The sequence below is a fragment of the Hydractinia symbiolongicarpus genome, chromosome 9 (assembly GCF_029227915.1).
Source record: "Hydractinia symbiolongicarpus strain clone_291-10 chromosome 9, HSymV2.1, whole genome shotgun sequence".
Classification (NCBI taxonomy): domain Eukaryota; kingdom Metazoa; phylum Cnidaria; class Hydrozoa; order Anthoathecata; family Hydractiniidae; genus Hydractinia; species Hydractinia symbiolongicarpus.
In genome coordinates, this window is record NC_079883.1 from 7,460,433 (window position 1) to 7,486,721 (window position 26,289).

The following is a 26,289-nucleotide window of genomic DNA, read 5'->3' on the forward strand; positions in this document are numbered from 1 at the left end:
AATTTTATGGCCTCTTTTTAAAGCTGTCTGAATTCTGTTAACTCAAACGTTGTTTTTGTACTCGTTCTGTACGCAACTATATCAATATGTCTGGACGCGGAAAAGGAGGTAAAGGATTGGGAAAAGGAGGTGCTAAACGTCACCGAAAAATTCTTCGTGATAACATTCAGGGAATCACAAAACCTGCTATTCGACGTCTTGCTCGACGAGGTGGTGTCAAACGTATCTCTGGCCTTATCTATGAGGAAACCAGAGGTGTACTGAAGGTTTTCTTAGAGAATGTTATTCGTGATGCTGTAACCTACACAGAGCACGCTAAACGCAAGACCGTTACCGCTATGGATGTTGTTTATGCCTTAAAACGTCAAGGAAGAACTCTTTACGGATTCGGAGGTTAAGCGTTGTCATTGCTCAACAAAAACGGCTATTTTTATAGCCACAAATCTTTTAAAACATTACTTTGTGCACGCTTCCAAATTACACAATGTGTAAAGTCTTGTCACAGTTACATTTATTGCTATACGATACTATGTCATATATGACACAAAAAAAATTTAGAAATACTTTGTAGGGTTAATTTGCCTGGGAGTGTTTCCGTGAAAAGCTGGGTTAAGTTAAATGTAAGCAATAACATGGATCAATGTACTTGTCTTTTCTGCAAGTACAGCTAATAATACGTATGAAAAGTGAAGCTAATCCACACACACACATGGGGAAGTATTTTAAATGTAGGCTAGTGTTCTTAAGCACATTATTTAGAAGTTTTATTAACTTCGGTTAACTTGTAGTGACGCCAAGTAAATGTTTTTTTAAAGATGTGTGGTCTTAAAAAAGACCGTTTGTGTTTGGTAGACGTTGGTTTACTTGCTGCTTGTGTATTTTGTGACGGCTTTTGTTCCTTCACTGACTGCGTGTTTTGCAAGTTCTCCAGGCAAGAGAAGACGTACTGCGGTTTGAATTTCACGAGAAGAGATGGTCGACTTTTTGTTTTGAAGAGCCAAACGCGAAGCTTCGGAAGCAATGCGCTCAAAGATGTCGTTGACAAATGAGTTCATGATGCTCATAGCTTTGCTTGAAACTCCGACATCTGGGTGAACTTGTTTCAAAACATTGTAGATGTAAATAGCATAACTTTCCTTTCTCTTTCTCTTGCGTTTCTTTTCACCAGTTCCACCAATCTTTCCTCCTTTTTTGCCGGCTCTTTTTTCACCTTTCTTGGCTACTTTAGGTGCCTGTTTTCCTCCTTTAGCTGCTGCGTCAGACATGGTTAAAAATTTTTGCTACTTAACTTGTAAATAAGCATTAAACTGCAAGTCAAAACTTTTTGTTTATAAGTAAAAAAATCGGATCGAATTCGATCCGAAAACGCCGATACGCAATTTAATTGGTTAAAAAAAAAATCTTTTGTTTAATACTTAATTATGATTGGTTAAAAAAACATGATTTCGATCCTATTTTTATGATGAAAAAACGAGTAAAGTTTATTTCGTTAACACTTACGTTAAATATTCGTACGTTTTTGTATTAACTTACAAATCAAATCGCAGTTATGTCTGGACGTGGAAAAGGTGGAAAAGCTAAGGCTAAAGCCAAGACAAGATCCTCAAGAGCTGGACTTCAATTTCCAGTCGGTAGAGTGCATAGATTCCTTCGTAGAGGGCACTATGCTAACCGAATTGGATCTGGAGCACCAGTTTACTTAGCAGCCGTCTTGGAATATTTATCTGCTGAGATATTGGAGTTGGCTGGTAACGCAGCAAGAGACAACAAAAAAGCTAGGATTATTCCAAGACATTTACAATTGGCTGTTCGTAATGATGAAGAATTAAACAAACTTTTGAGCGGTGTAACCATTGCAGCTGGTGGTGTTTTGCCAAACATTCAAGCTGTCTTACTCCCAAAGAAGAACGACAAAGGACAGAAGAAGTAAACCGCTACACTCAGAAAACAACGGCTATTTTTATAGCCACACATCTTTAAAAAAACATTGTTTTTTTCACAAAACTATAACCTTAAAGTCTAATAGATAATCCATGCATACGCCTTGTCCTAAGTAACTCAAAGAAATTAAATAAAAAAATTTGATCACAACGTCAAAATAAATTGCACGTATTTGCCCCTACTAATGTCTACGGCCATACCACGATGAACACACCCGTTCTCGTCTGATCACGGAAGTTAAGCATCGTCGGGCCGGGATAGTACTTGGATGGGGGACCGCCTGGGAACTCCCGGTGTCGTAGGCTTTTCATTTTCATTTGTTGCCTTTTCATTTCAATGGTGCTGTGATATATTTCTTGTTATAACAATTAAGGAACGTGGCGGTTGTTGAAAGTGTTTCCTATGACATTTTCCTACGACATTTTCAGGTGATAGTACGAGAAAAAAGAGCTTTCAAATGCATACAAACTCGATCTATTGCCGATCATCCAATAACCCTGACGGAATGGCAAATAAAATAAAATTCCGCCGCCTTCCGAGGACTTATATCGCAATCACGTTTCGTAACAGCCAAGCGAGGTTTTACCTTAGCGTTTAAGTCACCACCGACATTTGGCCGCGCAACTTTTCTAAGCTCATTCATTTTGACTTAAGGAGGGGGCGAGCGCGGACGCAGGCCCCCACTACCAGAAATTGTACGGTCGAGTTACTGACGTTTGCAGTAATCGCAGAGGTCAGCCCAAGCGTAGTGCAATGCAAGAGCCTCACTCTGGAAGAAAACCCTCATTGATCAGTCTTTACTTCCCCGTCAGGTAAGTATGAGTTGGAACTGCACCGTAGCATGAGGGTACCCTTCAAAGTTTGTTAATGCTTGTGGCTTGAGTGTGTTATAAACTGCCGTGTCGCGGGGCATAGGCTGTATTCTCCCCCAGTGTACGCGTTTTGTTCCCGCCGTAGACTATGCAGAGTGCCGTCGGAAAGAGGACTGCTATTATTCTTTTATTGCTTATGTGGGCCGCCATCGGTAATAGTGCAACACCAAGGCAACCCGTGGTCACGGCGTGAATGAATCCACCTCCATGACCCAAGGCCAAAAATCAGATTAATATACTGACCATTCAGAGAATGGCCTACCAGATATTAAACTGATAAGAACAGATACTACACTTGATCTTAGCCATTAGGCCGAGAAGCGATAAAGAACAAGCGTTGCCATGATAGGCATCGTCCACACACCGTAACTGCTTGTGGAGCATGTCACGTTACTGTAAAGCTTACAACTGTCACCGCGTACGGATGGACGGCGACATAGTAAAAATCACGGCTGTTGATTTAGCCGTAGGATGGAGAGCGACTGTAGCGAGTGGATGGTAACTTACATGAATGCTAACAAAGGCGACGATACTAAGTGCGTGATATTACTTTCCAATATGACTGCGTACATTCCGTTTATCAACGCATTACGCCAGAACGTGCGCGCGCGTTACACAGTAGACCATGCAGCCGAAATGCGACAGTGCGACCCTGCCAGGAGTCGAACCTGGAATCCCCTGATTCGTAGTCAGATGCCTTATCCATTGGGCCACAGGGCCATGCTTATGACTTCGCCCCATCGTTATTTTGGCTTGCGCATTCGTTTTACTTACGACAGAATTCTTCGTGTTTGTAGCCATGAAAGAAAGGGACTTCTGTGAGTGAATTTTTTTACTGTGGTCTAATAAAAAAGTCGAAACGCAGTGCCCAATATATGAATTGCTCCTAATAGCCGGAAACAGGCCGTGTCGATGATGTAGGCCGACATACGCAACGCAAACCAAAGAACGCTTTATGAAAATCCTAACACGGGCGCGGAAGAAGCCCAAATTAACAGAGTAGATGTAATGCTGAAGACCTCAAACTCCAGCAGCTTCTCTTTCAGACTATTGCGTCGTGCTACAAATAAAAATTAACATGCTTTCGCATAGTCGCGGCACCCAAAACGGACATTATACGATGTACAGAAACACACATTTCTGTTTTCGCGCCAAATCAATTCCCGGGAGTGGTACTTTTACGTCCGCATACTTCGCACCGTCTTAAATTATATCTCATTTACACGGTAATGTTTAGTATACTTCTACTGTGATAACAAGCATCGTTTATCGTTGGATTGTTGTAAGAAAACATTAAAAATGAGTGAAGCAGCTTCTCCAAAGAAAATCGCACCCAAGAAGAAACCTGCTGCAAAGAAGACAGCTGATCACCCTAAATATGTGGACATGATCAAGGCTGCTATCGCTACCCTAAAGGAACGCGGTGGTTCATCTCGCCAAGCTATTACAAAATATATTCATGCAAATTACAAAGTTGCTGAAAACTCAGATCATCATCTGAAAATGGCTCTTAAACGAGGAGTAACATCAGGCGATTTGATTCAAACTAAAGGCACTGGTGCTTCTGGATCATTCAAGCTAGGTCAGGTAAAAAAAGAAAAACCTAAGAAAAAGGCCGCAGCAAAAAAGCCAACGGCAAAGAAGCCTACTGCAAAGAAAAGTACACCAAAAAAGAAGCCAGCAAAGAAGAGCACGCCAAAGAAAGCAGCAAAGAAGCCTGCCACAAAGAAAGCCTCGGCTAAGAAACCAGCAGCTAAGAAACCCACAAAGAAGCCTGTTGCTAAAAAACCTGCAGCAAAGAAGGTCAAAAAGACTCCCAAAAAGGCAGCAAAGAAGACCGCAAAAAAATAATTTGTGTGTATCTGGCTATTACATTAACAAACGGCTATTTTTATAGCCACACATTTACAAAAAAACATTATCTTGGTACAAAGTTAAACTTGTTTAAGTCACTTAAACAGTTAAAAAAGAGTAATTTTAAGATTAGATTCCCTAAGTTTAAGTATTTTCGTTTTTAAATTTCTTATTTTCTTGCTTTTACTTTTCTTGCCCTTCATATTTTTAACATTGTCAAACTTTATGTAGCATAAAATTTTTATGTAGCATAAAATTTAAACAGAAAGCAGAACAAAGTTTGATATAAAAAGCTAGCCGTAATATTTTTTATGGATGTGTGGCTATAAAAATAGCCGTTTTTTGTTTGGTAAGATGCTTAGGCACGTTCCCCACGAATTCTTCTTGCCAACTGGATGTCTTTAGGCATGATTGTAACTCGTTTTGCGTGAATGGCACACAAGTTAGTATCCTCGAACAAGCCAACAAGGTACGCTTCAGAAGCCTCTTGCAGAGCCATAACGGCTGTGCTCTGGAATCGCAGATCTGTTTTGAAGTCCTGAGCAATTTCTCGCACAAGACGCTGGAAAGGCAACTTGCGGATCAAGAGCTCGGTTGACTTCTGGTATCTTCTGATTTCTCTGAGAGCAACTGTACCAGGTCTGTAACGATGTGGTTTTTTCACTCCTCCAGTAGCTGGTGCGCTTTTCCTCGCAGCTTTAGTGGCGAGTTGTTTTCGTGGAGCCTTTCCTCCAGTAGATTTACGTGCAGTTTGCTTTGTACGAGCCATATTTTAAGAAGTCGATGTAGTACGGATACACAAGACGGTCTAAAATGCACTATCGCGCCAAAGTTTTATTTCTCATATTGATTGACAGCTAAGGTTCAAAACAAACCATTTGATTGGTGCTAAGAAAGTAATTTCTGATTGGCTGCATAATGACATTACGCTCATTACTTTAACATTTTTATAAAATCTGTGTTTTTTGGCTACGGGAAAACGGCTGTATCTTCTGATACACAAAAGCTTTTGACTTTTTTTTTTTTTAGTAAGTAGCAGAAGGTTTGGCGAATTCCAACGATGCCAAATTTATTGCCTTACTGAAACATTAAGACCACGAATTTTTAAAAAAACTACAGTTTTACTTAAAAAAATGTACAAAATGTTCGGAACATTTTGTAATGACGCAACTCTATTGGTTAATTAGGGTGTTTCCACGAGCAGTAGGTAATTTTATGGCCTCTTTTTAAAGCTGTCTGAATTCTGTTAACTCAAACGTTGTTTTTGTACTCGTTCTGTACGCAACTATATCAATATGTCTGGACGCGGAAAAGGAGGTAAAGGATTGGGAAAAGGAGGTGCTAAACGTCACCGAAAAATTCTTCGTGATAACATTCAGGGAATCACAAAACCTGCTATTCGACGTCTTGCTCGACGAGGTGGTGTCAAACGTATCTCTGGCCTTATCTATGAGGAAACCAGAGGTGTACTGAAGGTTTTCTTAGAGAATGTTATTCGTGATGCTGTAACCTACACAGAGCACGCTAAACGCAAGACCGTTACCGCTATGGATGTTGTTTATGCCTTAAAACGTCAAGGAAGAACTCTTTACGGATTCGGAGGTTAAGCGTTGTCATTGCTCAACAAAAACGGCTATTTTTATAGCCACAAATCTTTTAAAACATTACTTTGTGCACGCTTCCAAATTACACAATGTGTAAAGTCTTGTCACAGTTACATTTATTGCTATACGATACTATGTCATATATGACACAAAAAAAATTTAGAAATACTTTGTAGGGTTAATTTGCCTGGGAGTGTTTCCGTGAAAAGCTGGGTTAAGTTAAATGTAAGCAATAACATGGATCAATGTACTTGTCTTTTCTGCAAGTACAGCTAATAATACGTATGAAAAGTGAAGCTAATCCACACACACACATGGGGAAGTATTTTAAATGTAGGCTAGTGTTCTTAAGCACATTATTTAGAAGTTTTATTAACTTCGGTTAACTTGTAGTGACGCCAAGTAAATGTTTTTTTAAAGATGTGTGGTCTTAAAAAAGACCGTTTGTGTTTGGTAGACGTTGGTTTACTTGCTGCTTGTGTATTTTGTGACGGCTTTTGTTCCTTCACTGACTGCGTGTTTTGCAAGTTCTCCAGGCAAGAGAAGACGTACTGCGGTTTGAATTTCACGAGAAGAGATGGTCGACTTTTTGTTTTGAAGAGCCAAACGCGAAGCTTCGGAAGCAATGCGCTCAAAGATGTCGTTGACAAATGAGTTCATGATGCTCATAGCTTTGCTTGAAACTCCGACATCTGGGTGAACTTGTTTCAAAACATTGTAGATGTAAATAGCATAACTTTCCTTTCTCTTTCTCTTGCGTTTCTTTTCACCAGTTCCACCAATCTTTCCTCCTTTTTTGCCGGCTCTTTTTTCACCTTTCTTGGCTACTTTAGGTGCCTGTTTTCCTCCTTTAGCTGCTGCGTCAGACATGGTTAAAAATTTTTGCTACTTAACTTGTAAATAAGCATTAAACTGCAAGTCAAAACTTTTTGTTTATAAGTAAAAAAATCGGATCGAATTCGATCCGAAAACGCCGATACGCAATTTAATTGGTTAAAAAAAAAATCTTTTGTTTAATACTTAATTATGATTGGTTAAAAAAACATGATTTCGATCCTATTTTTATGATGAAAAAACGAGTAAAGTTTATTTCGTTAACACTTACGTTAAATATTCGTACGTTTTTGTATTAACTTACAAATCAAATCGCAGTTATGTCTGGACACTATGCTAACCGAATTGGATCTGGAGCACCAGTTTACTTAGCAGCCGTCTTGGAATATTTATCTGCTGAGATATTGGAGTTGGCTGGTAACGCAGCAAGAGACAACAAAAAAGCTAGGATTATTCCAAGACATTTACAATTGGCTGTTCGTAATGATGAAGAATTAAACAAACTTTTGAGCGGTGTAACCATTGCAGCTGGTGGTGTTTTGCCAAACATTCAAGCTGTCTTACTCCCAAAGAAGAACGACAAAGGACAGAAGAAGTAAACCGCTACACTCAGAAAACAACGGCTATTTTTATAGCCACACATCTTTAAAAAAACATTGTTTTTTTCACAAAACTATAACCTTAAAGTCTAATAGATAATCCATGCATACGCCTTGTCCTAAGTAACTCAAAGAAATTAAATAAAAAAATTTGATCACAACGTCAAAATAAATTGCACGTATTTGCCCCTACTAATGTCTACGGCCATACCACGATGAACACACCCGTTCTCGTCTGATCACGGAAGTTAAGCATCGTCGGGCCGGGATAGTACTTGGATGGGGGACCGCCTGGGAACTCCCGGTGTCGTAGGCTTTTCATTTTCATTTGTTGCCTTTTCATTTCAATGGTGCTGTGATATATTTCTTGTTATAACAATTAAGGAACGTGGCGGTTGTTGAAAGTGTTTCCTATGACATTTTCCTACGACATTTTCAGGTGATAGTACGAGAAAAAAGAGCTTTCAAATGCATACAAACTCGATCTATTGCCGATCATCCAATAACCCTGACGGAATGGCAAATAAAATAAAATTCCGCCGCCTTCCGAGGACTTATATCGCAATCACGTTTCGTAACAGCCAAGCGAGGTTTTACCTTAGCGTTTAAGTCACCACCGACATTTGGCCGCGCAACTTTTCTAAGCTCATTCATTTTGACTTAAGGAGGGGGCGAGCGCGGACGCAGGCCCCCACTACCAGAAATTGTACGGTCGAGTTACTGACGTTTGCAGTAATCGCAGAGGTCAGCCCAAGCGTAGTGCAATGCAAGAGCCTCACTCTGGAAGAAAACCCTTATTGATCAGTCTTTACTTCCCCGTCAGGTAAGTATGAGTTGGAACTGCACCGTAGCATGAGGGTACCCTTCAAAGTTTGTTAATGCTTGTGGCTTGAGTGTGTTATAAACTGCCGTGTCGCGGGGCATAGGCTGTATTCTCCCCCAGTGTACGCGTTTTGTTCCCGCCGTAGACTATGCAGAGTGCCGTCGGAAAGAGGACTGCTATTATTCTTTTATTGCTTATGTGGGCCGCCATCGGTAATAGTGCAACACCAAGGCAACCCGTGGTCACGGCGTGAATGAATCCACCTCCATGACCCAAGGCCAAAAATCAGATTAATATACTGACCATTCAGAGAATGGCCTACCAGATATTAAACTGATAAGAACAGATACTACACTTGATCTTAGCCATTAGGCCGAGAAGCGATAAAGAACAAGCGTTGCCATGATAGGCATCGTCCACACACCGTAACTGCTTGTGGAGCATGTCACGTTACTGTAAAGCTTACAACTGTCACCGCGTACGGATGGACGGCGACATAGTAAAAATCACGGCTGTTGATTTAGCCGTAGGATGGAGAGCGACTGTAGCGAGTGGATGGTAACTTACATGAATGCTAACAAAGGCGACGATACTAAGTGCGTGATATTACTTTCCAATATGACTGCGTACATTCCGTTTATCAACGCATTACGCCAGAACGTGCGCGCGCGTTACACAGTAGACCATGCAGCCGAAATGCGACAGTGCGACCCTGCCAGGAGTCGAACCTGGAATCCCCTGATTCGTAGTCAGATGCCTTATCCATTGGGCCACAGGGCCATGCTTATGACTTCGCCCCATCGTTATTTTGGCTTGCGCATTCGTTTTACTTACGACAGAATTCTTCGTGTTTGTAGCCATGAAAGAAAGGGACTTCTGTGAGTGAATTTTTTTACTGTGGTCTAAAGCCATATTTTAAGAAGTCGATGTAGTACGGATACACAAGACGGTCTAAAATGCACTATCGCGCCAAAGTTTTATTTCTCATATTGATTGACAGCTAAGGTTCAAAACAAACCATTTGATTGGTGCTAAGAAAGTAATTTCTGATTGGCTGCATAATGACATTACGCTCATTACTTTAACATTTTTATAAAATCTGTGTTTTTTGGCTACGGGAAAACGGCTGTATCTTCTGATACACAAAAGCTTTTGACTTTTTTTTTTTTTAGTAAGTAGCAGAAGGTTTGGCGAATTCCAACGATGCCAAATTTATTGCCTTACTGAAACATTAAGACCACGAATTTTTAAAAAAACTACAGTTTTACTTAAAAAAATGTACAAAATGTTCGGAACATTTTGTAATGACGCAACTCTATTGGTTAATTAGGGTGTTTCCACGAGCAGTAGGTAATTTTATGGCCTCTTTTTAAAGCTGTCTGAATTCTGTTAACTCAAACGTTGTTTTTGTACTCGTTCTGTACGCAACTATATCAATATGTCTGGACGCGGAAAAGGAGGTAAAGGATTGGGAAAAGGAGGTGCTAAACGTCACCGAAAAATTCTTCGTGATAACATTCAGGGAATCACAAAACCTGCTATTCGACGTCTTGCTCGACGAGGTGGTGTCAAACGTATCTCTGGCCTTATCTATGAGGAAACCAGAGGTGTACTGAAGGTTTTCTTAGAGAATGTTATTCGTGATGCTGTAACCTACACAGAGCACGCTAAACGCAAGACCGTTACCGCTATGGATGTTGTTTATGCCTTAAAACGTCAAGGAAGAACTCTTTACGGATTCGGAGGTTAAGCGTTGTCATTGCTCAACAAAAACGGCTATTTTTATAGCCACAAATCTTTTAAAACATTACTTTGTGCACGCTTCCAAATTACACAATGTGTAAAGTCTTGTCACAGTTACATTTATTGCTATACGATACTATGTCATATATGACACAAAAAAAATTTAGAAATACTTTGTAGGGTTAATTTGCCTGGGAGTGTTTCCGTGAAAAGCTGGGTTAAGTTAAATGTAAGCAATAACATGGATCAATGTACTTGTCTTTTCTGCAAGTACAGCTAATAATACGTATGAAAAGTGAAGCTAATCCACACACACACATGGGGAAGTATTTTAAATGTAGGCTAGTGTTCTTAAGCACATTATTTAGAAGTTTTATTAACTTCGGTTAACTTGTAGTGACGCCAAGTAAATGTTTTTTTAAAGATGTGTGGTCTTAAAAAAGACCGTTTGTGTTTGGTAGACGTTGGTTTACTTGCTGCTTGTGTATTTTGTGACGGCTTTTGTTCCTTCACTGACTGCGTGTTTTGCAAGTTCTCCAGGCAAGAGAAGACGTACTGCGGTTTGAATTTCACGAGAAGAGATGGTCGACTTTTTGTTTTGAAGAGCCAAACGCGAAGCTTCGGAAGCAATGCGCTCAAAGATGTCGTTGACAAATGAGTTCATGATGCTCATAGCTTTGCTTGAAACTCCGACATCTGGGTGAACTTGTTTCAAAACATTGTAGATGTAAATAGCATAACTTTCCTTTCTCTTTCTCTTGCGTTTCTTTTCACCAGTTCCACCAATCTTTCCTCCTTTTTTGCCGGCTCTTTTTTCACCTTTCTTGGCTACTTTAGGTGCCTGTTTTCCTCCTTTAGCTGCTGCGTCAGACATGGTTAAAAATTTTTGCTACTTAACTTGTAAATAAGCATTAAACTGCAAGTCAAAACTTTTTGTTTATAAGTAAAAAAATCGGATCGAATTCGATCCGAAAACGCCGATACGCAATTTAATTGGTTAAAAAAAAAATCTTTTGTTTAATACTTAATTATGATTGGTTAAAAAAACATGATTTCGATCCTATTTTTATGATGAAAAAACGAGTAAAGTTTATTTCGTTAACACTTACGTTAAATATTCGTACGTTTTTGTATTAACTTACAAATCAAATCGCAGTTATGTCTGGACGTGGAAAAGGTGGAAAAGCTAAGGCTAAAGCCAAGACAAGATCCTCAAGAGCTGGACTTCAATTTCCAGTCGGTAGAGTGCATAGATTCCTTCGTAGAGGGCACTATGCTAACCGAATTGGATCTGGAGCACCAGTTTACTTAGCAGCCGTCTTGGAATATTTATCTGCTGAGATATTGGAGTTGGCTGGTAACGCAGCAAGAGACAACAAAAAAGCTAGGATTATTCCAAGACATTTACAATTGGCTGTTCGTAATGATGAAGAATTAAACAAACTTTTGAGCGGTGTAACCATTGCAGCTGGTGGTGTTTTGCCAAACATTCAAGCTGTCTTACTCCCAAAGAAGAACGACAAAGGACAGAAGAAGTAAACCGCTACACTCAGAAAACAACGGCTATTTTTATAGCCACACATCTTTAAAAAAACATTGTTTTTTTCACAAAACTATAACCTTAAAGTCTAATAGATAATCCATGCATACGCCTTGTCCTAAGTAACTCAAAGAAATTAAATAAAAAAATTTGATCACAACGTCAAAATAAATTGCACGTATTTGCCCCTACTAATGTCTACGGCCATACCACGATGAACACACCCGTTCTCGTCTGATCACGGAAGTTAAGCATCGTCGGGCCGGGATAGTACTTGGATGGGGGACCGCCTGGGAACTCCCGGTGTCGTAGGCTTTTCATTTTCATTTGTTGCCTTTTCATTTCAATGGTGCTGTGATATATTTCTTGTTATAACAATTAAGGAACGTGGCGGTTGTTGAAAGTGTTTCCTATGACATTTTCCTACGACATTTTCAGGTGATAGTACGAGAAAAAAGAGCTTTCAAATGCATACAAACTCGATCTATTGCCGATCATCCAATAACCCTGACGGAATGGCAAATAAAATAAAATTCCGCCGCCTTCCGAGGACTTATATCGCAATCACGTTTCGTAACAGCCAAGCGAGGTTTTACCTTAGCGTTTAAGTCACCACCGACATTTGGCCGCGCAACTTTTCTAAGCTCATTCATTTTGACTTAAGGAGGGGGCGAGCGCGGACGCAGGCCCCCACTACCAGAAATTGTACGGTCGAGTTACTGACGTTTGCAGTAATCGCAGAGGTCAGCCCAAGCGTAGTGCAATGCAAGAGCCTCACTCTGGAAGAAAACCCTCATTGATCAGTCTTTACTTCCCCGTCAGGTAAGTATGAGTTGGAACTGCACCGTAGCATGAGGGTACCCTTCAAAGTTTGTTAATGCTTGTGGCTTGAGTGTGTTATAAACTGCCGTGTCGCGGGGCATAGGCTGTATTCTCCCCCAGTGTACGCGTTTTGTTCCCGCCGTAGACTATGCAGAGTGCCGTCGGAAAGAGGACTGCTATTATTCTTTTATTGCTTATGTGGGCCGCCATCGGTAATAGTGCAACACCAAGGCAACCCGTGGTCACGGCGTGAATGAATCCACCTCCATGACCCAAGGCCAAAAATCAGATTAATATACTGACCATTCAGAGAATGGCCTACCAGATATTAAACTGATAAGAACAGATACTACACTTGATCTTAGCCATTAGGCCGAGAAGCGATAAAGAACAAGCGTTGCCATGATAGGCATCGTCCACACACCGTAACTGCTTGTGGAGCATGTCACGTTACTGTAAAGCTTACAACTGTCACCGCGTACGGATGGACGGCGACATAGTAAAAATCACGGCTGTTGATTTAGCCGTAGGATGGAGAGCGACTGTAGCGAGTGGATGGTAACTTACATGAATGCTAACAAAGGCGACGATACTAAGTGCGTGATATTACTTTCCAATATGACTGCGTACATTCCGTTTATCAACGCATTACGCCAGAACGTGCGCGCGCGTTACACAGTAGACCATGCAGCCGAAATGCGACAGTGCGACCCTGCCAGGAGTCGAACCTGGAATCCCCTTATTCGTAGTCAGATGCCTTATCCATTGGGCCACAGGGCCATGCTTATGACTTCGCCCCATCGTTATTTTGGCTTGCGCATTCGTTTTACTTACGACAGAATTCTTCGTGTTTGTAGCCATGAAAGAAAGGGACTTCTGTGAGTGAATTTTTTTACTGTGGTCTAATAAAAAAGTCGAAACGCAGTGCCCAATATATGAATTGCTCCTAATAGCCGGAAACAGGCCGTGTCGATGATGTAGGCCGACATACGCAACGCAAACCAAAGAACGCTTTATGAAAATCCTAACACGGGCGCGGAAGAAGCCCAAATTAACAGAGTAGATGTAATGCTGAAGACCTCAAACTCCAGCAGCTTCTCTTTCAGACTATTGCGTCGTGCTACAAATAAAAATTAACATGCTTTCGCATAGTCGCGGCACCCAAAACGGACATTATACGATGTACAGAAACACACATTTCTGTTTTCGCGCCAAATCAATTCCCGGGAGTGGTACTTTTACGTCCGCATACTTCGCACCGTCTTAAATTATATCTCATTTACACGGTAATGTTTAGTATACTTCTACTGTGATAACAAGCATCGTTTATCGTTGGATTGTTGTAAGAAAACATTAAAAATGAGTGAAGCAGCTTCTCCAAAGAAAATCGCACCCAAGAAGAAACCTGCTGCAAAGAAGACAGCTGATCACCCTAAATATGTGGACATGATCAAGGCTGCTATCGCTACCCTAAAGGAACGCGGTGGTTCATCTCGCCAAGCTATTACAAAATATATTCATGCAAATTACAAAGTTGCTGAAAACTCAGATCATCATCTGAAAATGGCTCTTAAACGAGGAGTAACATCAGGCGATTTGATTCAAACTAAAGGCACTGGTGCTTCTGGATCATTCAAGCTAGGTCAGGTAAAAAAAGAAAAACCTAAGAAAAAGGCCGCAGCAAAAAAGCCAACGGCAAAGAAGCCTACTGCAAAGAAAAGTACACCAAAAAAGAAGCCAGCAAAGAAGAGCACGCCAAAGAAAGCAGCAAAGAAGCCTGCCACAAAGAAAGCCTCGGCTAAGAAACCAGCAGCTAAGAAACCCACAAAGAAGCCTGTTGCTAAAAAACCTGCAGCAAAGAAGGTCAAAAAGACTCCCAAAAAGGCAGCAAAGAAGACCGCAAAAAAATAATTTGTGTGTATCTGGCTATTACATTAACAAACGGCTATTTTTATAGCCACACATTTACAAAAAAACATTATCTTGGTACAAAGTTAAACTTGTTTAAGTCACTTAAACAGTTAAAAAAGAGTAATTTTAAGATTAGATTCCCTAAGTTTAAGTATTTTCGTTTTTAAATTTCTTATTTTCTTGCTTTTACTTTTCTTGCCCTTCATATTTTTAACATTGTCAAACTTTATGTAGCATAAAATTTTTATGTAGCATAAAATTTAAACAGAAAGCAGAACAAAGTTTGATATAAAAAGCTAGCCGTAATATTTTTTATGGATGTGTGGCTATAAAAATAGCCGTTTTTTGTTTGGTAAGATGCTTAGGCACGTTCCCCACGAATTCTTCTTGCCAACTGGATGTCTTTAGGCATGATTGTAACTCGTTTTGCGTGAATGGCACACAAGTTAGTATCCTCGAACAAGCCAACAAGGTACGCTTCAGAAGCCTCTTGCAGAGCCATAACGGCTGTGCTCTGGAATCGCAGATCTGTTTTGAAGTCCTGAGCAATTTCTCGCACAAGACGCTGGAAAGGCAACTTGCGGATCAAGAGCTCGGTTGACTTCTGGTATCTTCTGATTTCTCTGAGAGCAACTGTACCAGGTCTGTAACGATGTGGTTTTTTCACTCCTCCAGTAGCTGGTGCGCTTTTCCTCGCAGCTTTAGTGGCGAGTTGTTTTCGTGGAGCCTTTCCTCCAGTAGATTTACGTGCAGTTTGCTTTGTACGAGCCATATTTTAAGAAGTCGATGTAGTACGGATACACAAGACGGTCTAAAATGCACTATCGCGCCAAAGTTTTATTTCTCATATTGATTGACAGCTAAGGTTCAAAACAAACCATTTGATTGGTGCTAAGAAAGTAATTTCTGATTGGCTGCATAATGACATTACGCTCATTACTTTAACATTTTTATAAAATCTGTGTTTTTTGGCTACGGGAAAACGGCTGTATCTTCTGATACACAAAAGCTTTTGACTTTTTTTTTTTTTAGTAAGTAGCAGAAGGTTTGGCGAATTCCAACGATGCCAAATTTATTGCCTTACTGAAACATTAAGACCACGAATTTTTAAAAAAACTACAGTTTTACTTAAAAAAATGTACAAAATGTTCGGAACATTTTGTAATGACGCAACTCTATTGGTTAATTAGGGTGTTTCCACGAGCAGTAGGTAATTTTATGGCCTCTTTTTAAAGCTGTCTGAATTCTGTTAACTCAAACGTTGTTTTTGTACTCGTTCTGTACGCAACTATATCAATATGTCTGGACGCGGAAAAGGAGGTAAAGGATTGGGAAAAGGAGGTGCTAAACGTCACCGAAAAATTCTTCGTGATAACATTCAGGGAATCACAAAACCTGCTATTCGACGTCTTGCTCGACGAGGTGGTGTCAAACGTATCTCTGGCCTTATCTATGAGGAAACCAGAGGTGTACTGAAGGTTTTCTTAGAGAATGTTATTCGTGATGCTGTAACCTACACAGAGCACGCTAAACGCAAGACCGTTACCGCTATGGATGTTGTTTATGCCTTAAAACGTCAAGGAAGAACTCTTTACGGATTCGGAGGTTAAGCGTTGTCATTGCTCAACAAAAACGGCTATTTTTATAGCCACAAATCTTTTAAAACATTACTTTGTGCACGCTTCCAAATTACACAATGTGTAAAGTCTTGTCACAGTTACATTTATTGCTATACGATACTATGTCATATATGACACAAAAAAAATTTAGAAATACTTTGTAGGGTTAATTTGCCTGGGAGTGTTTCCGTGAAAAGCTGGGTTAAGTTAAATGTAAGCAATAACATGGATCAATGTACTTGTCTTTTCTGCAAGTACAGCTAATAATACGTATGAAAAGTGAAGCTAATCCACACACACACATGGGGAAGTATTTTAAATGTAGGCTAGTGTTCTTAAGCACATTATTTAGAAGTTTTATTAACTTCGGTTAACTTGTAGTGACGCCAAGTAAATGTTTTTTTAAAGATGTGTGGTCTTAAAAAAGACCGTTTGTGTTTGGTAGACGTTGGTTTACTTGCTGCTTGTGTATTTTGTGACGGCTTTTGTTCCTTCACTGACTGCGTGTTTTGCAAGTTCTCCAGGCAAGAGAAGACGTACTGCGGTTTGAATTTCACGAGAAGAGATGGTCGACTTTTTGTTTTGAAGAGCCAAACGCGAAGCTTCGGAAGCAATGCGCTCAAAGATGTCGTTGACAAATGAGTTCATGATGCTCATAGCTTTGCTTGAAACTCCGACATCTGGGTGAACTTGTTTCAAAACATTGTAGATGTAAATAGCATAACTTTCCTTTCTCTTTCTCTTGCGTTTCTTTTCACCAGTTCCACCAATCTTTCCTCCTTTTTTGCCGGCTCTTTTTTCACCTTTCTTGGCTACTTTAGGTGCCTGTTTTCCTCCTTTAGCTGCTGCGTCAGACATGGTTAAAAATTTTTGCTACTTAACTTGTAAATAAGCATTAAACTGCAAGTCAAAACTTTTTGTTTATAAGTAAAAAAATCGGATCGAATTCGATCCGAAAACGCCGATACGCAATTTAATTGGTTAAAAAAAAAATCTTTTGTTTAATACTTAATTATGATTGGTTAAAAAAACATGATTTCGATCCTATTTTTATGATGAAAAAACGAGTAAAGTTTATTTCGTTAACACTTACGTTAAATATTCGTACGTTTTTGTATTAACTTACAAATCAAATCGCAGTTATGTCTGGACGTGGAAAAGGTGGAAAAGCTAAGGCTAAAGCCAAGACAAGATCCTCAAGAGCTGGACTTCAATTTCCAGTCGGTAGAGTGCATAGATTCCTTCGTAGAGGGCACTATGCTAACCGAATTGGATCTGGAGCACCAGTTTACTTAGCAGCCGTCTTGGAATATTTATCTGCTGAGATATTGGAGTTGGCTGGTAACGCAGCAAGAGACAACAAAAAAGCTAGGATTATTCCAAGACATTTACAATTGGCTGTTCGTAATGATGAAGAATTAAACAAACTTTTGAGCGGTGTAACCATTGCAGCTGGTGGTGTTTTGCCAAACATTCAAGCTGTCTTACTCCCAAAGAAGAACGACAAAGGACAGAAGAAGTAAACCGCTACACTCAGAAAACAACGGCTATTTTTATAGCCACACATCTTTAAAAAAACATTGTTTTTTTCACAAAACTATAACCTTAAAGTCTAATAGATAATCCATGCATACGCCTTGTCCTAAGTAACTCAAAGAAATTAAATAAAAAAATTTGATCACAACGTCAAAATAAATTGCACGTATTTGCCCCTACTAATGTCTACGGCCATACCACGATGAACACACCCGTTCTCGTCTGATCACGGAAGTTAAGCATCGTCGGGCCGGGATAGTACTTGGATGGGGGACCGCCTGGGAACTCCCGGTGTCGTAGGCTTTTCATTTTCATTTGTTGCCTTTTCATTTCAATGGTGCTGTGATATATTTCTTGTTATAACAATTAAGGAACGTGGCGGTTGTTGAAAGTGTTTCCTATGACATTTTCCTACGACATTTTCAGGTGATAGTACGAGAAAAAAGAGCTTTCAAATGCATACAAACTCGATCTATTGCCGATCATCCAATAACCCTGACGGAATGGCAAATAAAATAAAATTCCGCCGCCTTCCGAGGACTTATATCGCAATCACGTTTCGTAACAGCCAAGCGAGGTTTTACCTTAGCGTTTAAGTCACCACCGACATTTGGCCGCGCAACTTTTCTAAGCTCATTCATTTTGACTTAAGGAGGGGGCGAGCGCGGACGCAGGCCCCCACTACCAGAAATTGTACGGTCGAGTTACTGACGTTTGCAGTAATCGCAGAGGTCAGCCCAAGCGTAGTGCAATGCAAGAGCCTCACTCTGGAAGAAAACCCTCATTGATCAGTCTTTACTTCCCCGTCAGGTAAGTATGAGTTGGAACTGCACCGTAGCATGAGGGTACCCTTCAAAGTTTGTTAATGCTTGTGGCTTGAGTGTGTTATAAACTGCCGTGTCGCGGGGCATAGGCTGTATTCTCCCCCAGTGTACGCGTTTTGTTCCCGCCGTAGACTATGCAGAGTGCCGTCGGAAAGAGGACTGCTATTATTCTTTTATTGCTTATGTGGGCCGCCATCGGTAATAGTGCAACACCAAGGCAACCCGTGGTCACGGCGTGAATGAATCCACCTCCATGACCCAAGGCCAAAAATCAGATTAATATACTGACCATTCAGAGAATGGCCTACCAGATATTAAACTGATAAGAACAGATACTACACTTGATCTTAGCCATTAGGCCGAGAAGCGATAAAGAACAAGCGTTGCCATGATAGGCATCGTCCACACACCGTAACTGCTTGTGGAGCATGTCACGTTACTGTAAAGCTTACAACTGTCACCGCGTACGGATGGACGGCGACATAGTAAAAATCACGGCTGTTGATTTAGCCGTAGGATGGAGAGCGACTGTAGCGAGTGGATGGTAACTTACATGAATGCTAACAAAGGCGACGATACTAAGTGCGTGATATTACTTTCCAATATGACTGCGTACATTCCGTTTATCAACGCATTACGCCAGAACGTGCGCGCGCGTTACACAGTAGACCATGCAGCCGAAATGCGACAGTGCGACCCTGCCAGGAGTCGAACCTGGAATCCCCTGATTCGTAGTCAGATGCCTTATCCATTGGGCCACAGGGCCATGCTTATGACTTCGCCCCATCGTTATTTTGGCTTGCGCATTCGTTTTACTTACGACAGAATTCTTCGTGTTTGTAGCCATGAAAGAAAGGGACTTCTGTGAGTGAATTTTTTTACTGTGGTCTAATAAAAAAGTCGAAACGCAGTGCCCAATATATGAATTGCTCCTAATAGCCGGAAACAGGCCGTGTCGATGATGTAGGCCGACATACGCAACGCAAACCAAAGAACGCTTTATGAAAATCCTAACACGGGCGCGGAAGAAGCCCAAATTAACAGAGTAGATGTAATGCTGAAGACCTCAAACTCCAGCAGCTTCTCTTTCAGACTATTGCGTCGTGCTACAAATAAAAATTAACATGCTTTCGCATAGTCGCGGCACCCAAAACGGACATTATACGATGTACAGAAACACACATTTCTGTTTTCGCGCCAAATCAATTCCCGGGAGTGGTACTTTTACGTCCGCATACTTCGCACCGTCTTAAATTATATCTCATTTACACGGTAATGTTTAGTATACTTCTACTGTGATAACAAGCATCGTTTATCGTTGGATTGTTGTAAGAAAACATTAAAAATGAGTGAAGCAGCTTCTCCAAAGAAAATCGCACCCAAGAAGAAACCTGCTGCAAAGAAGACAGCTGATCACCCTAAATATGTGGACATGATCAAGGCTGCTATCGCTACCCTAAAGGAACGCGGTGGTTCATCTCGCCAAGCTATTACAAAATATATTCATGCAAATTACAAAGTTGCTGAAAACTCAGATCATCATCTGAAAATGGCTCTTAAACGAGGAGTAACATCAGGCGATTTGATTCAAACTAAAGGCACTGGTGCTTCTGGATCATTCAAGCTAGGTCAGGTAAAAAAAGAAAAACCTAAGAAAAAGGCCGCAGCAAAAAAGCCAACGGCAAAGAAGCCTACTGCAAAGAAAAGTACACCAAAAAAGAAGCCAGCAAAGAAGAGCACGCCAAAGAAAGCAGCAAAGAAGCCTGCCACAAAGAAAGCCTCGGCTAAGAAACCAGCAGCTAAGAAACCCACAAAGAAGCCTGTTGCTAAAAAACCTGCAGCAAAGAAGGTCAAAAAGACTCCCAAAAAGGCAGCAAAGAAGACCGCAAAAAAATAATTTGTGTGTATCTGGCTATTACATTAACAAACGGCTATTTTTATAGCCACACATTTACAAAAAAACATTATCTTGGTACAAAGTTAAACTTGTTTAAGTCACTTAAACAGTTAAAAAAGAGTAATTTTAAGATTAGATTCCCTAAGTTTAAGTATTTTCGTTTTTAAATTTCTTATTTTCTTGCTTTTACTTTTCTTGCCCTTCATATTTTTAACATTGTCAAACTTTATGTAGCATAAAATTTTTATGTAGCATAAAATTTAAACAGAAAGCAGAACAAAGTTTGATATAAAAAGCTAGCCGTAATATTTTTTATGGATGTGTGGCTATAAAAATAGCCGTTTTTTGTTTGGTAAGATGCTTAGGCACGTTCCCCACGAATTCTTCTTGCCAACTGGATGTCTTTAGGCATGATTGTAACTCGTTTTGCGTGAATGGCACACAAGTTAGTATCCTCGAACAAGCCAACAAGGTACGCTTCAGAAGCCTCTTGCAGAGCCATAACGGCTGTGCTCTGGAATCGCAGATCTGTTTTGAAGTCCTGAGCAATTTCTCGCACAAGACGCTGGAAAGGCAACTTGCGGATCAAGAGCTCGGTTGACTTCTGGTATCTTCTGATTTCTCTGAGAGCAACTGTACCAGGTCTGTAACGATGTGGTTTTTTCACTCCTCCAGTAGCTGGTGCGCTTTTCCTCGCAGCTTTAGTGGCGAGTTGTTTTCGTGGAGCCTTTCCTCCAGTAGATTTACGTGCAGTTTGCTTTGTACGAGCCATATTTTAAGAAGTCGATGTAGTACGGATACACAAGACGGTCTAAAATGCACTATCGCGCCAAAGTTTTATTTCTCATATTGATTGACAGCTAAGGTTCAAAACAAACCATTTGATTGGTGCTAAGAAAGTAATTTCTGATTGGCTGCATAATGACATTACGCTCATTACTTTAACATTTTTATAAAATCTGTGTTTTTTGGCTACGGGAAAACGGCTGTATCTTCTGATACACAAAAGCTTTTGACTTTTTTTTTTTTTAGTAAGTAGCAGAAGGTTTGGCGAATTCCAACGATGCCAAATTTATTGCCTTACTGAAACATTAAGACCACGAATTTTTAAAAAAACTACAGTTTTACTTAAAAAAATGTACAAAATGTTCGGAACATTTTGTAATGACGCAACTCTATTGGTTAATTAGGGTGTTTCCACGAGCAGTAGGTAATTTTATGGCCTCTTTTTAAAGCTGTCTGAATTCTGTTAACTCAAACGTTGTTTTTGTACTCGTTCTGTACGCAACTATATCAATATGTCTGGACGCGGAAAAGGAGGTAAAGGATTGGGAAAAGGAGGTGCTAAACGTCACCGAAAAATTCTTCGTGATAACATTCAGGGAATCACAAAACCTGCTATTCGACGTCTTGCTCGACGAGGTGGTGTCAAACGTATCTCTGGCCTTATCTATGAGGAAACCAGAGGTGTACTGAAGGTTTTCTTAGAGAATGTTATTCGTGATGCTGTAACCTACACAGAGCACGCTAAACGCAAGACCGTTACCGCTATGGATGTTGTTTATGCCTTAAAACGTCAAGGAAGAACTCTTTACGGATTCGGAGGTTAAGCGTTGTCATTGCTCAACAAAAACGGCTATTTTTATAGCCACAAATCTTTTAAAACATTACTTTGTGCACGCTTCCAAATTACACAATGTGTAAAGTCTTGTCACAGTTACATTTATTGCTATACGATACTATGTCATATATGACACAAAAAAAATTTAGAAATACTTTGTAGGGTTAATTTGCCTGGGAGTGTTTCCGTGAAAAGCTGGGTTAAGTTAAATGTAAGCAATAACATGGATCAATGTACTTGTCTTTTCTGCAAGTACAGCTAATAATACGTATGAAAAGTGAAGCTAATCCACACACACACATGGGGAAGTATTTTAAATGTAGGCTAGTGTTCTTAAGCACATTATTTAGAAGTTTTATTAACTTCGGTTAACTTGTAGTGACGCCAAGTAAATGTTTTTTTAAAGATGTGTGGTCTTAAAGAAGACCGTTTGTGTTTGGTAGACGTTGGTTTACTTGCTGCTTGTGTATTTTGTGACGGCTTTTGTTCCTTCACTGACTGCGTGTTTTGCAAGTTCTCCAGGCAAGAGAAGACGTACTGCGGTTTGAATTTCACGAGAAGAGATGGTCGACTTTTTGTTTTGAAGAGCCAAACGCGAAGCTTCGGAAGCAATGCGCTCAAAGATGTCGTTGACAAATGAGTTCATGATGCTCATAGCTTTGCTTGAAACTCCGACATCTGGGTGAACTTGTTTCAAAACATTGTAGATGTAAATAGCATAACTTTCCTTTCTCTTTCTCTTGCGTTTCTTTTCACCAGTTCCACCAATCTTTCCTCCTTTTTTGCCGGCTCTTTTTTCACCTTTCTTGGCTACTTTAGGTGCCTGTTTTCCTCCTTTAGCTGCTGCGTCAGACATGGTTAAAAATTTTTGCTACTTAACTTGTAAATAAGCATTAAACTGCAAGTCAAAACTTTTTGTTTATAAGTAAAAAAATCGGATCGAATTCGATCCGAAAACGCCGATACGCAATTTAATTGGTTAAAAAAAAAATCTTTTGTTTAATACTTAATTATGATTGGTTAAAAAAACATGATTTCGATCCTATTTTTATGATGAAAAAACGAGTAAAGTTTATTTCGTTAACACTTACGTTAAATATTCGTACGTTTTTGTATTAACTTACAAATCAAATCGCAGTTATGTCTGGACGTGGAAAAGGTGGAAAAGCTAAGGCTAAAGCCAAGACAAGATCCTCAAGAGCTGGACTTCAATTTCCAGTCGGTAGAGTGCATAGATTCCTTCGTAGAGGGCACTATGCTAACCGAATTGGATCTGGAGCACCAGTTTACTTAGCAGCCGTCTTGGAATATTTATCTGCTGAGATATTGGAGTTGGCTGGTAACGCAGCAAGAGACAACAAAAAAGCTAGGATTATTCCAAGACATTTACAATTGGCTGTTCGTAATGATGAAGAATTAAACAAACTTTTGAGCGGTGTAACCATTGCAGCTGGTGGTGTTTTGCCAAACATTCAAGCTGTCTTACTCCCAAAGAAGAACGACAAAGGACAGAAGAAGTAAACCGCTACACTCAGAAAACAACGGCTATTTTTATAGCCACACATCTTTAAAAAAACATTGTTTTTTTCACAAAACTATAACCTTAAAGTCTAATAGATAATCCATGCATACGCCTTGTCCTAAGTAACTCAAAGAAATTAAATAAAAAAATTTGATCACAACGTCAAAATAAATTGCACGTATTTGCCCCTACTAATGTCTACGGCCATACCACGATGAACACACCCGTTCTCGTCTGATCACGGAAGTTAAGCATCGTCGGGCCGGGATAGTACTTGGATGGGGGACCGCCTGGGAACTCCCGGTGTCGTAGGCTTTTCATTTTCATTTGTTGCCTTTTCATTTCAATGGTGCTGTGATATATTTCTTGTTATAACAATTAAGGAACGTGGCGGTTGTTGAAAGTGTTTCCTATGACATTTTCCTACGACATTTTCAGGTGATAGTACGAGAAAAAAGAGCTTTCAAATGCATACAAACTCGATCTATTGCCGATCATCCAATAACCCTGACGGAATGGCAAATAAAATAAAATTCCGCCGCCTTCCGAGGACTTATATCGCAATCACGTTTCGTAACAGCCAAGCGAGGTTTTACCTTAGCGTTTAAGTCACCACCGACATTTGGCCGCGCAACTTTTCTAAGCTCATTCATTTTGACTTAAGGAGGGGGCGAGCGCGGACGCAGGCCCCCACTACCAGAAATTGTACGGTCGAGTTACTGACGTTTGCAGTAATCGCAGAGGTCAGCCCAAGCGTAGTGCAATGCAAGAGCCTCACTCTGGAAGAAAACCCTCATTGATCAGTCTTTACTTCCCCGTCAGGTAAGTATGAGTTGGAACTGCACCGTAGCATGAGGGTACCCTTCAAAGTTTGTTAATGCTTGTGGCTTGAGTGTGTTATAAACTGCCGTGTCGCGGGGCATAGGCTGTATTCTCCCCCAGTGTACGCGTTTTGTTCCCGCCGTAGACTATGCAGAGTGCCGTCGGAAAGAGGACTGCTATTATTCTTTTATTGCTTATGTGGGCCGCCATCGGTAATAGTGCAACACCAAGGCAACCCGTGGTCACGGCGTGAATGAATCCACCTCCATGACCCAAGGCCAAAAATCAGATTAATATACTGACCATTCAGAGAATGGCCTACCAGATATTAAACTGATAAGAACAGATACTACACTTGATCTTAGCCATTAGGCCGAGAAGCGATAAAGAACAAGCGTTGCCATGATAGGCATCGTCCACACACCGTAACTGCTTGTGGAGCATGTCACGTTACTGTAAAGCTTACAACTGTCACCGCGTACGGATGGACGGCGACATAGTAAAAATCACGGCTGTTGATTTAGCCGTAGGATGGAGAGCGACTGTAGCGAGTGGATGGTAACTTACATGAATGCTAACAAAGGCGACGATACTAAGTGCGTGATATTACTTTCCAATATGACTGCGTACATTCCGTTTATCAACGCATTACGCCAGAACGTGCGCGCGCGTTACACAGTAGACCATGCAGCCGAAATGCGACAGTGCGACCCTGCCAGGAGTCGAACCTGGAATCCCCTGATTCGTAGTCAGATGCCTTATCCATTGGGCCACAGGGCCATGCTTATGACTTCGCCCCATCGTTATTTTGGCTTGCGCATTCGTTTTACTTACGACAGAATTCTTCGTGTTTGTAGCCATGAAAGAAAGGGACTTCTGTGAGTGAATTTTTTTACTGTGGTCTAATAAAAAAGTCGAAACGCAGTGCCCAATATATGAATTGCTCCTAATAGCCGGAAACAGGCCGTGTCGATGATGTAGGCCGACATACGCAACGCAAACCAAAGAACGCTTTATGAAAATCCTAACACGGGCGCGGAAGAAGCCCAAATTAACAGAGTAGATGTAATGCTGAAGACCTCAAACTCCAGCAGCTTCTCTTTCAGACTATTGCGTCGTGCTACAAATAAAAATTAACATGCTTTCGCATAGTCGCGGCACCCAAAACGGACATTATACGATGTACAGAAACACACATTTCTGTTTTCGCGCCAAATCAATTCCCGGGAGTGGTACTTTTACGTCCGCATACTTCGCACCGTCTTAAATTATATCTCATTTACACGGTAATGTTTAGTATACTTCTACTGTGATAACAAGCATCGTTTATCGTTGGATTGTTGTAAGAAAACATTAAAAATGAGTGAAGCAGCTTCTCCAAAGAAAATCGCACCCAAGAAGAAACCTGCTGCAAAGAAGACAGCTGATCACCCTAAATATGTGGACATGATCAAGGCTGCTATCGCTACCCTAAAGGAACGCGGTGGTTCATCTCGCCAAGCTATTACAAAATATATTCATGCAAATTACAAAGTTGCTGAAAACTCAGATCATCATCTGAAAATGGCTCTTAAACGAGGAGTAACATCAGGCGATTTGATTCAAACTAAAGGCACTGGTGCTTCTGGATCATTCAAGCTAGGTCAGGTAAAAAAAGAAAAACCTAAGAAAAAGGCCGCAGCAAAAAAGCCAACGGCAAAGAAGCCTACTGCAAAGAAAAGTACACCAAAAAAGAAGCCAGCAAAGAAGAGCACGCCAAAGAAAGCAGCAAAGAAGCCTGCCACAAAGAAAGCCTCGGCTAAGAAACCAGCAGCTAAGAAACCCACAAAGAAGCCTGTTGCTAAAAAACCTGCAGCAAAGAAGGTCAAAAAGACTCCCAAAAAGGCAGCAAAGAAGACCGCAAAA

The 26,289-nt window shown here is 40.5% G+C and overlaps 19 non-coding genes across 19 annotated transcripts; 5 read left to right on the forward strand and 14 right to left on the reverse strand.

Annotated features, from left to right (window-relative positions):
• The first annotated feature begins 2,127 nt into the window (after positions 1–2,127).
• On the forward strand, positions 2,128–2,246 carry LOC130658572 (5S ribosomal RNA). The gene has a single exon (XR_008985786.1). It is a non-coding gene; the product is annotated as a 5S ribosomal RNA (ribosomal RNA).
• Positions 2,247–2,596: 350 nt separating this feature from the next.
• On the reverse strand, positions 2,597–2,761 carry LOC130659511 (U1 spliceosomal RNA). The gene has a single exon (XR_008986716.1). It is a non-coding gene; the product is annotated as a U1 spliceosomal RNA (small nuclear RNA).
• A 185-nt stretch (positions 2,762–2,946) lies between these two features.
• Positions 2,947–3,138, reverse strand: LOC130660567 (U2 spliceosomal RNA). The gene has a single exon (XR_008987764.1). It is a non-coding gene; the product is annotated as a U2 spliceosomal RNA (small nuclear RNA).
• Positions 3,139–3,460: 322 nt separating this feature from the next.
• Trnar-acg (transfer RNA arginine (anticodon ACG)) lies at positions 3,461–3,533 on the reverse strand. The gene has a single exon. It is a non-coding gene; the product is annotated as a tRNA-Arg (tRNA).
• A 4,368-nt stretch (positions 3,534–7,901) lies between these two features.
• Positions 7,902–8,020, forward strand: LOC130658584 (5S ribosomal RNA). The gene has a single exon (XR_008985798.1). It is a non-coding gene; the product is annotated as a 5S ribosomal RNA (ribosomal RNA).
• Positions 8,021–8,370: 350 nt separating this feature from the next.
• Positions 8,371–8,535, reverse strand: LOC130659436 (U1 spliceosomal RNA). The gene has a single exon (XR_008986641.1). It is a non-coding gene; the product is annotated as a U1 spliceosomal RNA (small nuclear RNA).
• Positions 8,536–8,720: 185 nt separating this feature from the next.
• LOC130660568 (U2 spliceosomal RNA) lies at positions 8,721–8,912 on the reverse strand. Its single transcript, XR_008987765.1, has one exon. It is a non-coding gene; the product is annotated as a U2 spliceosomal RNA (small nuclear RNA).
• A 322-nt stretch (positions 8,913–9,234) lies between these two features.
• On the reverse strand, positions 9,235–9,307 carry Trnar-acg (transfer RNA arginine (anticodon ACG)). The gene has a single exon. It is a non-coding gene; the product is annotated as a tRNA-Arg (tRNA).
• A 2,699-nt stretch (positions 9,308–12,006) lies between these two features.
• LOC130658596 (5S ribosomal RNA) lies at positions 12,007–12,125 on the forward strand. The gene has a single exon (XR_008985810.1). It is a non-coding gene; the product is annotated as a 5S ribosomal RNA (ribosomal RNA).
• A 350-nt stretch (positions 12,126–12,475) lies between these two features.
• LOC130659514 (U1 spliceosomal RNA) lies at positions 12,476–12,640 on the reverse strand. The gene has a single exon (XR_008986718.1). It is a non-coding gene; the product is annotated as a U1 spliceosomal RNA (small nuclear RNA).
• Positions 12,641–12,825: 185 nt separating this feature from the next.
• On the reverse strand, positions 12,826–13,017 carry LOC130660569 (U2 spliceosomal RNA). Its single transcript, XR_008987767.1, has one exon. It is a non-coding gene; the product is annotated as a U2 spliceosomal RNA (small nuclear RNA).
• A 4,865-nt stretch (positions 13,018–17,882) lies between these two features.
• On the forward strand, positions 17,883–18,001 carry LOC130658610 (5S ribosomal RNA). Its single transcript, XR_008985823.1, has one exon. It is a non-coding gene; the product is annotated as a 5S ribosomal RNA (ribosomal RNA).
• Positions 18,002–18,351: 350 nt separating this feature from the next.
• On the reverse strand, positions 18,352–18,516 carry LOC130659515 (U1 spliceosomal RNA). Its single transcript, XR_008986719.1, has one exon. It is a non-coding gene; the product is annotated as a U1 spliceosomal RNA (small nuclear RNA).
• Positions 18,517–18,701: 185 nt separating this feature from the next.
• On the reverse strand, positions 18,702–18,893 carry LOC130660571 (U2 spliceosomal RNA). Its single transcript, XR_008987769.1, has one exon. It is a non-coding gene; the product is annotated as a U2 spliceosomal RNA (small nuclear RNA).
• A 322-nt stretch (positions 18,894–19,215) lies between these two features.
• On the reverse strand, positions 19,216–19,288 carry Trnar-acg (transfer RNA arginine (anticodon ACG)). Its single transcript has one exon. It is a non-coding gene; the product is annotated as a tRNA-Arg (tRNA).
• A 4,470-nt stretch (positions 19,289–23,758) lies between these two features.
• Positions 23,759–23,877, forward strand: LOC130658622 (5S ribosomal RNA). Its single transcript, XR_008985835.1, has one exon. It is a non-coding gene; the product is annotated as a 5S ribosomal RNA (ribosomal RNA).
• Positions 23,878–24,227: 350 nt separating this feature from the next.
• LOC130659516 (U1 spliceosomal RNA) lies at positions 24,228–24,392 on the reverse strand. Its single transcript, XR_008986720.1, has one exon. It is a non-coding gene; the product is annotated as a U1 spliceosomal RNA (small nuclear RNA).
• A 185-nt stretch (positions 24,393–24,577) lies between these two features.
• On the reverse strand, positions 24,578–24,769 carry LOC130660572 (U2 spliceosomal RNA). Its single transcript, XR_008987770.1, has one exon. It is a non-coding gene; the product is annotated as a U2 spliceosomal RNA (small nuclear RNA).
• A 322-nt stretch (positions 24,770–25,091) lies between these two features.
• On the reverse strand, positions 25,092–25,164 carry Trnar-acg (transfer RNA arginine (anticodon ACG)). The gene has a single exon. It is a non-coding gene; the product is annotated as a tRNA-Arg (tRNA).
• Positions 25,165–26,289: the final 1,125 nt, after the last annotated feature.